A 17902-nucleotide genomic window follows, 5' to 3' on the forward strand; every position below is an offset into this window, starting at 1 on the left:
TATTTCGCTTCCCGGCTTATCTGGAGGCAATATTGCTGTGGTCATGTGTTGTTCTGCTTGGCCCAGGACACAACCTTGTTCAGCTGGGGATCAATTACCTGACCCACTAGGAAAGAAGTAAGTTTATGCTACCTTTCCAGCAAAGCTGCGAGGTTATGACCCTGGGTCAGCTACTAGAGTTCTTCAGCACTCCAACATAGGAATATGAATGCGCACAAAGAAGGAACGGAGGACGTCAAATTACATTGCCACATGTACCGTGTATAGAAAGGCATATGCCCACTGCATACTAAGCACCGTTTTTATTTCAATCTTCATTTCTTGTGGTCGAGATTTATGGACCCAAAAACGTTGCAAGCATCTTGCTGGGAATTGGGTATCCCAGAAGCATTAAAAGTTTTCTAAAGTTATGCCAACATCAACTGAGTCAGCCCTCCGCTTATAATGAAAACAGCGCTGCCTGAACTCATTTTACTTGTGACCTTTTGTAGTTTATATGGGACAGCTATGGCAAAGGCTAGGATGCAAGAGACGTGCAGCCACATCTGCTTTTAGAGACGGCATCTGCAATAGGTGCCCCTGATCTGAACAAAACCAGAACGCATACAATCATAGAATCATAGAGTTTGAAGGGAGAATGAGCATCATCTAGTCCAACCCTCTGCTATAGAGGATTCAGGTGGAAGTCTCCCGTCATGTCAGAAATGCCCCGATTATAAAATGTGACCACGATTAGGGAAATGGAAACTAGCTTAACTTTGAAGGTGACCCGGAAACTAATCCAGAATGCGGCAGTTAGACTGGTGACTGGGAGCGGCTGCCGAGACCACATAACACCGGTCTTGAAAGACCTACATTGGCTCCCAGTATGTTTCTGAGCATAATTCAAAGTGCTGTTGCTGACCTTTAAAGCCCTAAACAGGCTCGGTCCAGTATATCTGAAGGATGTTCTACCCAGACACTAAGGTCCAGCACCGAGGGCCTTCTGGCGGTTCCCTCACTGCGAGAAGCCAAGTTACAGGGAACCAGGCAGAGGGCCTTCTCGGGAGTGGCGCCCGCCCTGTGGAACGCCCTCCCACCAGATGTCAAAGAGAACAACAACTACCAGACTTTTAGAAGACATCTGAAGGCAGCCCTGTTTTGGGAAGCTTTTTATGTTTGATGTATTACAGTATTTTAATATTTTTTTGGAAGCCGCCCAGAGTGGCTGGGGAAGCTCAGCCAGGTGGGCGGGGTATAAATAATAAATTATTATTATTATTATTTTTCTATGATTATGTATGTTGTTATAGGATTTTAAATATGTGGTTCTTCACTGGGATCTTACAGAACTAGGGGTGCATAAACAGCATTGGAGCCCTAATATGTTTAATCTGGCGTTACCTATAGCCAAGGGGTCAGCGGGTTAGTGATTCCCTGCACACATTTTGCTCAAGCGTTAGTAGAGGTCCATTTTTCTAGTACCTGACTCTTCTGATGTGGAATTTTCTTTATGACACACGTCTGCATATGCTACTGAACTTTAAGAAGTACGCAAATCTTCACAAGAAAAGTGATAATGCAATAAGTGTTCAAATATGTGTGTGCTTATATCAATGGATGGATGGTTGGACAGATGGGTGAATAGACAGCTAGATAATTCTTGTCAAATGATCCTGAAAATGTCCCTGTAGAATTAGAATACATTTGGTTAGTTCTCATCCTTCATTGATTAAGCAGGCCCATCACTCCCCGAAATTAGTGAAGTTTGGACTCTTAATGGCAATTGCAAATCTTCCAAATCAATCCTTCTGTGAAATCACGGCATGTAAGGATCTGCTAATTACATTTATATGTTTGAAGCATCATGCTACACATACACAAACCTCCACACCCTCCAACATTTCATAGGTGAAAACAGGGATGCGTGAATTTGTAACATCCATCTTACCTTTCTAAGAAGTTACTGCATGAGCTCATTCAGCTCTAGCCCATTGCTGATGGTTCTTGCCCTGATTCTAGGCAGTAGTCTTCATTTTCTCAGGAATAGCCCATTGCTTCAAAAGCACAACAAGCATCTTTAAATTTTAGTTAAATATATATGGGATATCCTTTAATGTAGGGGTCAGCAACCTTTTTCAGCCGTGAGCCAGTCCACCGTCCCTCAGCCCATGTGGTGGGCCGGACTATATTTTTTGGGGGGAAATTAACAAATTCTTATGCCCCACAAATAACCCAGAAATGCATTTTAAATAAAAGCACACATTCTACTCATGTAAAAACACCAGGCAGGTCCCACAAATAACCCAGAGATGCATTTTAAATGAAAGGACACATTCTACTTATGTAAAAACACGCTGATTCCCGGACCATCCGCAGGCCGGATTGAGAAGGCGATTGGGCCGCATCCAGCCCATGGGCCTTAGGTTGCCTACCCCTGCTGTAATGTGTTCCACCAGGCTTCCACCATGTGAAGCACACAAAATGTCAGGCTGTATGGCGGTGTCTTAGTATTCATGCTTTCGCAGTACAGTCAATATCTTTTTCAGAGATGTACAGTACACCGCTAGGCATGCCTACTCAGAAGCAGCCTACTCAGAGTTCAATGTGACTTACTTCTGGGTAAGTGTATATTGTTTTAGTAAAAAATAAAATAAAATAGAGAACTCTCCAGGCAATCAACAAAGAAAGGCACAGTGGAGTGTGAATACTTTTCAAACTATTTGCAAGATGGTAGGCCTACAATCCAGAGCACTTTGAGAACTCTTTGGCCCTCCAGATGTTGCTGAACCTCAACCCCCGTCATCCTCAGCCATTGGTCATGCTTGCTGAGTCTGACTGGCAAGTTCAACAACATATGAAAGGCCAAAGGTTCCTCTATCTTGGTCGAGACCAGGGTTTCCCAAAGCTGTTTTTGGACTACAGTTCCCACTATCCCTGACCGCTGCTCCTGCTAGCTAGGGATGATGGGAGTTGTAGTCCAAAAACAGCCAGAGACCCAAGCCAGAAACCCTAACCTAGAGACACAGAGGAGGGGAAGGGATAAGCTCTGCAAAAACCATCAGCCCAGGAATTCAGGCTTATAAAAGGTCAACAGGACGTCACAAAAGCATATATCCAAGCACAAACAGAAGGGAAAGTGTAGCTGCTGCCTTGTAAATGGATGGACTCTCTGTCCATTCAGGTAAGAATGTTCTGCTCTAAGTAGCTTCAGTTATCCTGGGTCTCAGGCAGAGGGTTTGGGTTTTTTTGCTCCATTGGAAAGTAGTGGATTTTCCTTTGATAGAGGTTCTTAAGCGAAGCTAGACGGTCACCTATCTGGGATGCTGTAGTAGGTAGGGGGTTGGGCTAGAAGATTGTTGAAGTCCCTTCCAACTATGTTATTCTAGAACAAGCCTCCTGATTGTTTACAAGCCTGATCCTTTACAGAAGCTGAACCTTTCTGCATGTTGCCTACAACTGACAGGATGTTGCAACATAGAACGATTGATATACAGGTGGAGGTAGCGAGGATGGGGTGGTGGTAGGAAAGACAGCCGTGGTAACAGAGAAAACAAGGAATCCTGAGGCAAATAGGAATCATTGGAACATATGGACCAAGAAAACTAGCAGAATATTGAAATACAAAGCCAACACATATCCATCTTACTCCCAAGCATGTCAGATGTTCCTCACTGGAAGAGACCTAAAATAATAAAAAATGAAATCAAAGTCCCATTGAACATAATGGAGGCACCTTATTTTGCCACACAATGTTTTGACGTGTTCCATATTTTTGAAACTTTGATCTGGTGACTTTTACTTATCCCTGCCACTCTTGCAAACAAGTCACTTTTCAACTTCTGACCCTCTGGATCCTGTGATCTTTCCCCTTTATTTTCAATATTAGTTAGAGGGAAGCTTGTGCTTTCCTCTTTTACTTCCCCTTCCCTTCCTGGCACAGGGAAAACATATGCCACTTTTAATAAGCACGTAGGAATGATATAAGCACTGCTGTTGCCATGGATTTGAGATAAACACATATTACAAGTTACAACTCATCTTAAGCATTGCTGGAGCTCATTTAAAAACACAGATTTGGGTGAGCGATTTTTCTCTCTCTTCCTCCTAATCGATCACAGATCCCTTATAAATAGTGAGGGTTTGTGGCCCTTGATTCAATCAAAACAGATGCCTAAAGTTCAGGTGCCAAATACTGCAACATATAAGATGCTGAGTTGTTATCAATGATGCCAAACAACACACAGTGACTTATTCTGCCTGTAGAGGCATCAAAGATTCACCAGTGCCAATTTTTACATGGCTAAATGTCAATTTCTGAGGAGTAAAACTATTTCCTGAAATTTTTTGTGTGTGTGTATTGATCCTTAGAATGCGGGTGAGAGGGGAGGCAATTCTGTTGGGGGCCACTGTTTCTGCTAGTTGCTGCAACGGCAGCACAACTCTATCTTTGTGGATGTTGCTTCTTTGCTCTTTGAGGCTTAGTCACATGGGCGTTCCCAGCCAATCACAAATCATTTAGTGGAAGGTGGTATTGTCACAGCATGCCTAGCCAATCAGATTTGCCTGCTGGATGACAACACAGCGAGAGCAAATTGAGGGAATAGAGACTGCTGTAGGTGGTAACATTTAGGTGGACATGTGGGGTAATGCATTGACTGTTGTGAAGTCTATCAAATTTGGTTGTATAAGGTAAATGAAGTCCAATGAAATAGGATTAAATGAAGCTTCCTTAACCAAGTCAGTGCTACCTAATATGGTTGTGACATCGACTTTTAACTGGTTCTCAAGCAGATAATTTCCCCTAGATCTCCTACCTCTTTCAACTAAAGGTGCTGAAAGGACCTTGTTCAAACAAAAATGCTTCAGGCTGGACACAAGGTAAGGCTTGGGCAGAGCTCTGAAGTTGTTCCAACAAGATCCATAACCGAGAAGATCTATTTTGGGGAGCCAAATTTTGACCTCACTTAGGGCACCAAATATTACCAAAGTTGACCTATTGCTGTGGAGTGGGAGGAGCTTCAGGTCTTCCTGGGTCTTCTACAGCTAAGTCTTCTCAGCCAGAGGATAGCAATGCCTTATTCTTGGGCCACAGGGAGGTGGTTCATCTGATAACCACGCTGCTGGTGTCCTTCCTGTTGAGGTTTGGAGTCCTTGTTACCATTGCCTGATGGAGAGGATCCTGACTCCTGCTAACAAAAACCCACAGTAACAATGAGACTGGTTATCTAGGAAGGAGGTAGCTTTGCATATTGGGCTCTCCTTTGTTCTGTATTGAAACTCGCCTCACCCTGATCCAGTGTGGTAATTTACTTTTTTGCAGATTTCTCCTTTGTGTAAAGGTTTCCTGTACATTGAAACAGAAGGGCCAGGTCTACTTGCTCAGAAACAGGGATCGGGAACCTATGGCCCCTCCAGATGTGTAATTCTTTCACCTCTGATGCCCTTCACCCCTGGCCATTGACTATGCCTGGGAGTGATGGGCACTGGAGTTCAATAACATATGGCAGCCCAAAGATTCCCCATCCCTGTTCAAAAGAATATGTGCATGGATCTAGTTCACAGATTTAAATGAATGAGGCACCCTGTATATTCATCTCAGTGTATACAGATTTATCAACAGTGTCTATCTACTTGTAAATTCTGAGGACCTGGTCATATTAATATGGTCATATTCAGCTGAATTCTCTCCACATGCATTTTGTCTCACGTATACACACAAAGTACAATATTTTGTAGCATTTTTTAAAATACTTTTTTTGCACATTAGTGCAAAAGTGCACAAGTATTTCCACTTCCGTGGAAATCTCTACATATGAACCCCAAGGGAGATCACTAGAGAAGGTTTTGCAGTGAAAACGCATGCGTGTGAAACAGGTATTTAACAAGGTCTTCAGTTTCTGCATTTTGCAGCTTGCAGACTTGGACCAATAGATCTTTAACAAATCACCACACACAGAGCAGCATGATTACTGAGATTGGAAGGCTTTGGGGGGGGCATTGTTCACAGATCTAAAGGCTGGCAGAGTGTGGGGGGGGGCACTCTGGATAAAAAGATGGATTTGATAGGTTAAGAAGTCATAGAACTTTGACAAAGCATAACTTTACTAATACAAATAAGCTCTCTGAGCTACATTTGAATTCACATCACACCACACCTGGTAAGAATTAGTCTAGCACAGCATCATCAATCATAGTGTGGTTGTCAGTTTTGACATCCTTTAAGTCTATGTTGTGTGCTTAATGACTACATTACAGAAAATGTAAACAGACACCAAACATACAGGTATGCCCTATTTTTTTTTAACCCCTTTTTGATTTTTTTTTTTTTAAGTCTCTTGGGTGCAGGGATCTATGCAAGTTGTGCTGAAAGCTACACTACCACAAACAGCACCAGAGTGAGGTTTCAAACTGAATTGAATAAAAGATAAATTTCTCAAGTGTAGGGATCTGGTTACAAAAATGTATAATTCATATTTACACAGGGTTCTCTCTTCTTTAGAGAAAGAGAAAGTGGGAATACGCCTTATTAAAACCAGTGACAAAACGCCCATTTATTTGCACGCAACACATATGAACTGCATTATATTTGCGCAGTTTCTTTATTCTTAGCCGTGATGACATGTCCACTGCGTACTACCAAGGATTCAACGGTTAGTGACGAGAATGTTTCATGCTCTTCATCAGACATATTTGGGAGAAAATGTGGGAGAAATGTTTGCATTTATAATGTGGAAACAGAGCTGCTGCCACTACCCGCCTCCCGCCGCCCAAATACTAACTGAGTGGATGTACTCTCTGTCGATTCCCCCCCACCCGGCCACTGCCTCCTCACAAATGTGTATGCAGGGATTACAGATACAGAGATCCTGCATTATGTTTCCACATAAAGGCCTGGCATGGTTGTGCTTGCTTTCAGGCCCTGCAAAGGTAAAGGGGAGGGGTGGTGGCTGGTTGGGTGGATGGGGTGAGGAATACATGCTCAGGAGAAAGTTTGTAAAATCCCAATGTAAGAAAGAAATAGGCAAGATCTTAAATTAGACCAGGCTTCGACTTTTGGAAACAACTCTTAAGAGCAAATGTGCCGTTTGGCTGAGACGGTTTGTGTGAAGTGTGCAAATTTTATTTCTAAACTAGTATTTCATTAAATACTATTAGCTGATTGAATGTAAGCAAGTTGCAGTGAGATATAGTCAATTTATGCAATCTGCCAATTCGAACCCAAACTTTAGAGCAGCGTTGCTTATAAGACTGTGATATTAGTTGTGGAAGGGTTAACGGCAATAATGCATTTTTTTTTGCACATCTCAGCATTAACGTGGCTTTACGTTATCTCAGTAACGTTTACAGCAGCCTTGTAAGGTAGTCTAGCATTCTTATCCCTGTTTTGCAGCTTGGGTGGGGAAGAGGCTACTGCTGAGAATGTGACTTCCCTCAGAAAACACAGCCCTATAAATTTTTACTCAGCGCTAAATCCCAATGAGTTCAATGGGTCTTAGTGGGTGCGGGATTGCAGTCTAAGGCCATCTACCAAGCTCGTGTGTGTAGCCATCTTTTGTGAAATCGTTTTAATAGCACAGCATTTAGATGGATCCTGTACAGTTTATAAATGGATAAATACCTTTTGGTGTGTTTTTGTGTTCCTCTCTTCAGTGCATATGCATCACAAACTTTGGGCAGGCTGCAAGCTAGAGAAACCCTCTCCTTAAATGTGTTGTTTTGAAAGTAACATTAATTTCATTGGGACTTATGTTCAGCTCCTATATTTATGATCCGGGTGGAAAGTATTTAATTTCAAGTCTTCGATTTGCAATATTCCAATGTCTTCTGAAATTCTATGACGAGTAGAAACCATAGTTACCCATCTCTCTGCCTCTCTCTCAAAAGCAGCTCTGAGCATGGTAAAAAAACAACGTAATACTTTTTTTTTAAGCATACAAATGTTATATTACACAATGGACTGCTTTACAAAGGGTAAAGAAGGAGTGGAGTTAAGTATATATTGCAATGAGACTTTTATTTTCCAAAGGATCAATGGGATAAATCTGGGCATGTTATGTAAATATGAATGTGTATGTGCGTGTGTTCAATTTCCATCAAAGAGAAGAATCAGTGCTGTTTGATAAAACTATTTTCATACATCTTTTGCCTGGTTCAGGCAAGCATTTACATGACTTCCCTAGAGCATCAATTCCCAAAATGCCACAGTTCTAGGAATGAAACATAATTAATAAGTCGTACATTTGAAATGTGTAATATTATATTTTTAAAAGAGATTTGTTTTGGATCAAGCATTGTCTTCAGTACGGATCCTATGGAAAGGCATCTTCCCCCTACGACCCATGTTACTTTTGCACAATGCCATTCAAAATTCACTGTCAAAAACATCAACACATATAGGTAACCAATAGCCCAGTTCTAAAACAATTTCCATTTTGGGATGGTTTTACCTTTAGCAACCCACATCCATTGCAAGATCGACTTCTGCCCTTGTAGTAATTCTCCCCCATTACAATATTTGCCAAGAATCCTGGAGAGGAAGAAAGAGTGCAAATCTAGACTGAAAGAACAGCATATATCAGTTTTTCAAGAGAAAAACTTTATATAAGGAGAAGGGAAAAGATAATCTTTTCCTGTGATCTCTAAGCATACTATTTTAAGGGTTGCATGCGCTCTCGCTCTCTCTCTTAAAAAAACACACCTCCTGATTCTGATTCCTCTCAAGCCAAAGTTTCAAACCAACTCTGCCTGAATCCAGAATATAACTGACTGCCCTTCTTAGAGTGCTAATAAAGGGTTACACTGGCTTTAATGAAAATGTACTAGGTTCACATAATTCAGTAGCTAATTAAAAGCGCGGCTGAAAGCCGGGAGCACAGATATTGTTTATATTGATAGCTATTGTATTACTTCGGTATATAATGCAAGCCTCTTCAGCTGACTGATGCCCAAAGGAGGGACTAACAAATCGCTCAGCTGGTGGTTGACATTGGTCCTGAAGAAAGCTAGCAAGGAACACTCTGCTGCCTTTTCAGAGCCTGAACACCAGCTGTCACCCAGCTATGGGTGCTGAAAAGCCGCTGTCACTTCATCCAAAGGGATTTACTTGGTCAGAAGGGAAAATTTAAATACAAAGCATGCAGCTAAGAAGCTAGTGAAAAGGATTATGAGTGCACAGGAGCACATGTGTATAAGACACTAATACATCTTTAGGAAATTTCAGATTCCCCCAAAGCCTGGATTAATGCTAGAGGCAGGGTGGTATACGTAGGCAAGGACCTTTTACCGTTAAGTTATTATCTCTCAGCTCATTCAGTGTTAGAGGTCTCTCATTTAAGGGGGGGAGGGGAGAAAACGTTTCCCCTGCCCACCACCCCACACATCATCATCCTCCCCTCATCCTTCAAAAAAGCTGAGCAATTCCCTCCTGGCCTGCTCTGAATGAAAGTGATATGCAACACCTATGGGCATATACCCTGTTTCATATTTTTGTTTTTTACCATCCGTGGCTTATTTGGCACACATGGCCCTGAAACCTCACAAAATTGTAGCACGAAAGAAGACAGGTGTCTCCATTGCATACAGCAAATGGCGTGCGAGCATTAATGGTGGCAACAGAGGAGAGAGGTGCATTTTATTACGGGAGCTCTGAGGTAAATATGTGGCGGGGTGGGGTGGGGAATGGCAATCCTGACTGAATCCATTGCTGGTATTCATAAATAAAATTGCACAGTGGACAGGGATCGAGCGTTGTACCCTATAGAGCCTTGGGAGGCGAGTTGTTGTTTTGTTCTTTCTTCGAAACGGAAAAACAATAATAAGAATAATGCATTTAACAATTTGTGTATTTAGCCGGCTAAATGCACGGCAGTGGGTTTCAGCTCAACCCCACATTGCTTCGCCTGGGGTGAGGTACTTTTCTTCCTGCTGTGAATAGAGCTTCTGGCCTGCCCTGCTGGCGGCAGGAAACTGAGGAGAAGAGAAAGCACCAAGCTGTTTATAGAGGGAGGAATGGAGAAAGGCGACCGTAGTGGGAGATTCAAGATACAAATACTGGACCCTGTGGGAAGAGTTATAGAAGACATTATTGCAGTCGGTCTGAACATGCAGTCTTGACCTTGCCTCCAACATAGGCAGTGTTACTAATTCTAGAATGAGGAAAAAGTGGTGGTGGTGGTGGAGGTTGAAGGATGGGCCCTGTGGGAGACACGGTGACTTGGAAAAGGACCATGAAATAATGGTGACGACAATGACGATAACCATCAAAATAAATAAATAAAATGTAATATGACTGCATGTGGGGTTTTTATTTTGGGTGGGTGGGTGGGTGGGGGAGAGGCAGAAGGTGGGAAGCAGAGAAATTCCTGTTAACAAGTCCATAAGGATGTTAATGACATGTGTGGCACAAAGCCTTGAGATTTAACAAAAGTGCACACAGCTCAAAGCAGCTGCCTTTAGAGGTCAGTAGAACATCGCTGCAGTATTTACAAATTTTCCATGAAGGATTAGAAGTTAGGCTTAAAACCTTTATAGAGATACACAGATGCACACACAAAATATCTCTCTCTCTCTCTCTCTCTCTCTCTCCCTCCATATATATATATACGCACACACGTAAATCATTCCAGAGGATGCTGTATTACTGTTATCTAAATTTCTTCACATAGACTATCGTGTATCTGCCCCAGCAAAGCTGATTAGTGAGCAGCTTGATTCTGACACATCCTTTATGCCAGCCCCAAGCCGCCTTGCACAGCCACCTTATTCACTGTGGAGACAGGCCTGAAGCAAGATTGTAACACAACATATGCAAATGAGATGAGCCTCACACCACTTAAAATGAGATGGCTATAATATGTAACAGCTTAATGTGCCCAGGGACGTGATTGATGCCCTTTCCCCCATCTCTAAAGAGCTTTGGGTTTGGCTTGAGACACCCTTTCAAGCCATATATGTTTATTTCTTTTTAACATCATCTTTCCAGCGATGCGTTCCCCTCTTTTCTTTAATCCTACATGTTGCATGCGCCCCTCTATAGATTCAAGCAACATTGTCGGATAGCAGATCCTATACATGTAAAAAATAAAAAATGGGAAGGCTTTGGAAGTAACTTCCTTAAAAAGTTAAAACAGATTAGGATTATTTCCACTTCCAAAGAGCAATTATTAAATCGAGACAAAGCGTAGTTTCAATTAAAATATACTGCTTGAAATCTGGCATGGCGCCTCCCATTAATAAACCACCCTGCTCTTAGATTTCAAAATAGTGTTGCAGAACTAGTGCCTTGCAAAAAATAAAAACAAAATCCCCAAATAACCAAATGTTGCCCAGCTCAACTGCCTGTACACTGCTAATCAGTATTCATTTCCTGTCCTTAAAGTAAACAGAAAACAGATTTCTCCATTTCCCCTAAAATCAATCTCTCACTGTATGTCAGTTGCTTTATCCCAATTAGTATTCTAAATTCATTTATTTTTGTCATAAATTAGATTTTTTTTTTTTAAACATACCTTGGCACAGCTTTTCATTCACTACTTATATGTAGTGTGACAGACCTAACGTCATGTAGCTTAGTGGGAATTAACAAAAACAAAAAAAAGATAACTTGTTAATGAATTGAGATGAATTGGAGGGGAAAAGGCGTATTAATTATTGCTTGCCTAGTAGGTTAAGCTTTGGCTCTTCACCTCAGTGGCCCAGAGTACATTTCTTGCCTTTGGCCATGTCGGAGGGGCTCATTAAAACATCTCTTGGGAGGAGACAGAAATTGTTAGTGAAAAGCATTGGTCAGTGCCTCTACTAGAAGAACCCAGCAGGGGAAAGAATCCCTGATCTCGGAGAACTAACAAGACTGTGTATATTACACCTGTAATCAAACTGCTTAGAAAATGCCAAGAGACCAAAGTCTTCTCTTTTTTGACTGGAAGAGTTATCTGAAAATGCTGAAGCTCACCCGTGATTGATGTGCAGATACAATTACAAGCCTTCATATATTATACAACATTGTGGCTGTAAACCTTAAAGCATAAAATGAGGCACTGGGTAATATTATACAGGTGACTGCTGAATGCAAGGACGTGTGTGTGTGTGTGTGCGCGCGCGCGCGTGTACACACATCCACACTCACACACTTTTTAATGGTTTGCTAACCAGTACCAGCAAGAGATAGCATAATGGCTAGATGTTGGGGCGTGCATTTAGGAAGACTCGCTGACTTATCCTGCTCATTGCTTGGAGAAGTTCCTAATCAGAGATTGGTGTAAAGTTTATATGCTACTCTAAGCAATTTGGAGGCAGGGTGTACATGTGACAAAATAAGGGCTGTGTTTATAAAGGCTAGAGCCCCGCTAGCTAACAGGGTGCCTTACAGATGTGATGGACTGAACTCCCATCATCCCTGACTATTGACCATGTTGGCCAGGGTTGATGGGTCTTGTGGTTTACAATATCTGAAGGGCAACACTGGACCTTACTCTGGCTCTGTGGTGCATGAGTTAAAATGAGTTAAAATGATCGGGTGACAGTGGGCAGAATACATTGCATACAGAAGATCCCAGGTCTAATTCCTAGAATCTCTCATTAAAGGATCTCAGTTTCTTGGTGCGCCAAGTGACTACTCTGCATACCATTATGTCAGACTAATAGATATTGAGGCTTCAGTGGCATCAGGATCAAGTAGGACCGATCCTGATGCAAATGCCTAGCTTGAGGTCAGTGCAGGATGACGAGCTGTTCACATAAGAAGTCCTCCATTTCATATGATTGCTAATTAATGCACGGTGTCAGACTAAAGATTTATGCAGGTAAAGTCCTGAAAACGAAGCAATTGCTGAAATAAAAACATGTTGTAGCATCCTGTCAGATTTCTTTGGCTTGAACATGCCTAAGCAGAGGCAAGGAGCATTACATCTGCCAAGTATCTGAGAATATTTCCCTATGTGTGGTTGCCTTTCATATTTGACACTCAGTGGGTGCTATTATGAGGCCATTCACACTGCGATAATAAATAGATAACAAGATATTCTCTAAGATATGAAGGGACCAAGATGCATTACTGTATTACTTAATAAGAAGGCTACCCCGAAACAATATTAGACCTGTTCTGTAGACCTGACTGGCAGATTCATATGAAAGCCAATGTGTTTTTCTAGGCTAAATATCTACAGTCCACGATGTGGAAGATCCTGAGCTGTGCTGATGTCACAGCTAACTTTATGCTCTTCACTCGTGTGAAGGAAGAATATCACAAAATGTTGACGGTGGAGCTCCAGCCGAGAGAAGCAGAAGGTTGGCTCAGCTGGAGGGAAGACTTCACACTGGGTCCAGGAAGAGAAACAGCTGAACCTTGGGTCACAGATCTTTAACAAATATAGTATGGGATAAATCTACTAGGTGTTGCAATAGGGAATGTCTTGTTGGTAGACCTCTAGAAAATGATGGGTGTATCTAGAGTTTAGGTGAGTGAGCAGGTAGGTAGATACATAGACAGACAGACAGATATTGCAGTGTTAAATACCAGATAATTCTTAAAGAAGGCCAGTTGTGTTGATTAATGGTCTTATCTATTTTCTAAATTTATACCCCACTCTTCCTCCCAGGGTGGCAAACAACACAAGCAATGAAATGGTTAATTTAAAAAAACAACAACAATTCCAATATAGATTGAGATTCAAGCAGTGCCAAGACTGTCCTAAATTCCAGGCTCTATACAAATGTTACTGAAAGTACTTTGGATGCCTGGACTGGAATGCCAGATATTGTGATACGGTTTCATGACATTTGAATCCATCCTTATTTCAGATCGACTCCCCTCCCTGCCCCAAACTGCTGTCCAAAACTGTCATCTTTGAGCCACTTTGTAGAAGGGCACATTTTAAAAGAACGAGAATCCTTGAAAGATGACAGCACTTTGTCATATGCATAGGCATCCATTTGATGACTAATTTATATAAGAGAGTATTATACCTTTAGATTGGTTTTGGGACCGATGATTTACATGGCAGTTCTAGATAGCTTTTCTAGGGCTGCCTCGTGTTGAATTGTAGCCCTTCTTGAACTGGCAGTGTATAATATGAAGTGTTTTTGTTGTCACCTCTCAAAATCTTTGCCTAGTAACCCTGATGCTCCTTGTTCTGCTGTGGACCAGTTTATACATTCAGCAGAAGTTAGTAGTAGAAAACCCCCAAGACTTTAACACTTCAGGATGCAGATCCAGTAGTCATGTTTGAAGGCTCCTCTAGCTAATACACGTTATTTGTTTTGTCTGTCTAAAGCAGCATTCCCCAACCTGGTGCCCCACAGATGTTGATGGGCTACCACATCTCTGATCATTGACCATGCTGGACCAATGGCCACAGATTAGAGGAGTCTAGTCTAAAGAATTAACCACCTTTCCATTACAGTACAAACACCCCAAGTTATGTTTAAAAAAATGATTTTGTAGTGCAGAGTCGATACTTTGTACAGCTGCCCAGTACAACAAACACTCCCCCCCCCCATGTTAATTCTTCCTCAAACAAGATATTTTTATTTACTACAACTTTCATAAGAGCTGGTTTCTGGGGGCTGAGGCACTTTGGACCTCCTCAAAAAAATTTTTAGGGGGCTGCCCCTCCCATTGTTTAGGTGGGCACAGAGCGACAGCACGATGTTGCACGATATTGTGTCTGATCCCCTCAATGTTCTTCAGAAGATGGCACCTCCAACACCATCACAACATTTTATATCACTAGAAAATGACAAATTCCAAAAAAAATAATAATCACAAATGCTAAGCTCAAAATTTTCATTTGTCTTGAAAATGAGACCACAAACTAGCCCTTTAAGGGAGTACATTGTGCAATTCCAGAATCATAGCCCAGAAGGCCCACTCCTAGGCATACTCTTTGTTCCTGGAAAGATGGCATTTGGAGCAGAACCTCATCAGCAGATCTGCAGATCTTAAAAAACTCTGGTGGAGAACTTGCAGTGGTGTAGTGTGGTTTTTTGGTGCCTGCAGTGTGTGCATTTGTTGCACAACATAGTAACAAAATCAATAATTTTAAAAAGCCATAGATTGTTTAAGTAGCCAATGGCCCAGGAGGAGAGGAATCTTATTTATTAAAGTTTTAAATGTTACAGAAAGAAAAAGAGATAACTCCAAGTTAAACAAAAACTTAACAACACATCACAATAATAAAAGAACAGAATAAGAAAAGATTTTTTTTTATAAAAAACAGAAAAACAGAAAAATAGCAACAATTAAAAAACACAACAAACCTTCCCATAACTTATCTTTCATTTGCTTGTTTCCTTGACCTCCTCGCACCTCCCTTTTTTGTATTCTAGTTCAGTTTGCTATTTCAGCAAATCCTTTCCATCTTTCCCAATTTTTATCCTATAATTTATCTTAATATAGTGTAACTTTACCTTTCCTCCTTTCATCCATTAACAATCTATTTTTACTTAATCTTTTATAATATTTCTGCTAAAGCCACATAACTTCATTCCAGTCTCCTTCTAACATTCATTAATTTTACAATGTTTCTGTAAATAAACTTTAAATTTCTTCCAATTTTCTTCCACCGACTCTTCTCCTTGGTCTTGGATTCTGCCAGTCATTTCCGCCAGTTCCATGAAGTCCATCACCTTCATCTGCCATTCTTCCCGGGTGGGTAGATCTTGTGTCTTCCAGTACTTTGCAATAAGTATTCTTGCTGCTGCTGTAGCATACATAAAACAAGTTCTATCCTTCTTTGGCACCAATTGGCCGACCATGCCCAGGAGAAAGGCCTCTGGTTTCTTCAGAAAAGTATATTTAAATACCTTTTTCATTTCACTGTAGATCATTTCCCAGAAAGTCTTAATCCTTGGGCATGTCCACCAAAGGTGAAAGAATGTGCCTTCAGTCTCTTTACATTTCCAACATTTATTATCGGGCAAATGATAAATTTTTGCAAGCTTGACTGGTGTCATGTACCACCTGTATATCATTTTCATTATATTCTCTCTTAAGGCATTACATGCCGTAAATTTCATACCTGTGGCCCATAACTGTTCCCAGTCAGCCATCATAATATTATGTCCAACATCTTGTGCCCATTTAATCAGGAGGAGAGGAATCTTTTTGCCTGGCTAAATCCTATCAGGCTTTTGGGTATGCCCACTATATCTATGTTTCCTTATACTGTGTGCGTCATGTACTGTAATGCCTCTATCTTGGCTTGAAGGCTTCTGGCATTAGCATATAAATACCTTTACATCATATCTCTTGCCCAATGCAATTGTGTTCGGTTTATTTATTTTTAGTAAGACCCTTTTGTCCCTCTAGCATTTCTGGTTTCCACTCCTGTTGCAGGAAAATGTGACTCAAGTAATTGTTTGTTTATTTACAATATTTCTATGTCACCTTTCTTGACAACGCTCATTTGCGATAGCTTACGACAACAGGAAAGTTACAAGGCCAGCAATACAAGAGTAATTACCCTTAAATGTTTTTAAGTGTTTTTATTTATACTTTTAATGTTCCCTGTAAGCTGCTTCGAGGTTCTACTAAAATCAAGTGGGATATATATTCTGTACATAAATAAATATATTCTGTTCTACTGCCTTATTGTGCCTGCAAATGTAGACCCTCTGAGCCTACCTACATTTAACTGATTTCTGTCCCCTGCTACTGAGAATGAGTTAGGTGGTGTGTGTGTTTTCTCCATAAGGAAAGTCAAGGCATCCCTTAGATGCTTAGAAAAGTTCGGCTAGCACCTCGTGAGAACAACATTTCACTTCCAGCCATTAGGATTTGCCCCCTAGCTTATTAGAGAATGCAGAATTGAGTCATATTTTGCTGCCAGGCAAAAACAGCAATATTTCTCGGTTTGTAGGTGTACCTTTTTGTTTAAAGTATATTAGGCAAGTGTGTGTGTGTGTGTGTGTGTAGTCTATATGCATCTCATACCTATTTGCATATACAATCTATTTCCACACAAGGATGCATATATGCCCCATATAAGGACGCCATGCAATTTAATAATAATAATAATAATAATAAAAGCTACCCCAAAGCAGTCTCACAAAAGTGATCATTCCAGTAAATGATGCTTCCAGCCTGTGGTCCCTGCTCTGAATGCAAGCAGGTGAGGAGTGGTGCTGTTCTGTCCTTTTGATGTTGCCAACTCCCATTTGCCACCCAACTTTTTTCTCCTCCAAAACCTCTTAACAAACTTCAAAGGCCTCCTTGCTTCTCGCCTTAATCCAGTGCACTGAGACCTCTAGTTCAAAGAACTTTCCTTAAACCCTCTTCTTAAACTGCAACCAAAACTTTTCCTTTCCTTTCCACAAAGTAGCAATTACAGCTCTCTTGCATGGTGATTGGGCTTGGGCCGATCAGCTCCTGCAATTAATTAATCTCACAAAGGAGACTCATTTCCTGGCATTCAAACTGACAAGGGACTGGAGAACAGAAAGCCCTTTCAAAGCAGTTCCAGTTAACTGAGGGAAGAGGTATCGCAAGAAAAAGGCCCACAGTATTTGAGGTAGAGGACATATTTGATACTGCTTTAACTCGCTTGTTGATTGAATGATTTTGTTAAAGAGAGTCCCTTTTTTCTAATCTTTTACCTGCAAAAAAAAGCGCGAGCGTGGGTAAACGCCGCACAAATATCGCTAAACTGCAACAGAAAAGCCTTTGCTGGCCAGCCTTTCAATTTCCCTTGTACAGTGCATCTTTCTGGAGCATTATACTAACTTTCTTTAAGCGGAAAAGTGTTCCCTTACATGGCAAAAGCTCTTGGAAGAGAGGGAGATGAAGAGAGGGAGAAAAAAGAAGAAGAATAGCCGACAAGAGATTAAAGCTTTTTATTCAGTATCTCTTTCGTATTCAAATTGTGCTAAGAGCTCTGTGAGAGTTAGAAGCAAGCTTGTTCAGGAGGGCTTCTAAAGTGTGTAC

General features: G+C 41.2%; 2 long non-coding RNA genes across 3 annotated transcripts in view; both read right to left on the reverse strand.

Annotated features, from left to right (window-relative positions):
- The window catches only part of LOC309339953, a 581040-nt gene that overhangs the window by 269264 nt on the left and 293874 nt on the right, over positions 1-17902 (reverse strand). The gene's annotated exons all lie outside the window — the stretch shown is intronic.
- Positions 7738-10731, reverse strand: LOC309340460. Of its 2 annotated transcripts, none has more exons than XR_014156000.1 (3): positions 10590-10731; positions 8430-8509; positions 7738-7871 (listed from the first exon to the last, which is right to left on the reverse strand). It is a non-coding gene; the product is annotated as an uncharacterized lncRNA (long non-coding RNA). The 2 variants fall into 2 exon arrangements; XR_014156001.1 differs by having other exon boundaries at positions 8430-8539.

The sequence above is a fragment of the Podarcis erhardii genome (assembly GCF_964252035.2).
Source record: "Podarcis erhardii genome assembly, chromosome: 4".
Taxonomy (NCBI): Eukaryota; Metazoa; Chordata; class Lepidosauria; order Squamata; family Lacertidae; genus Podarcis; species Podarcis erhardii.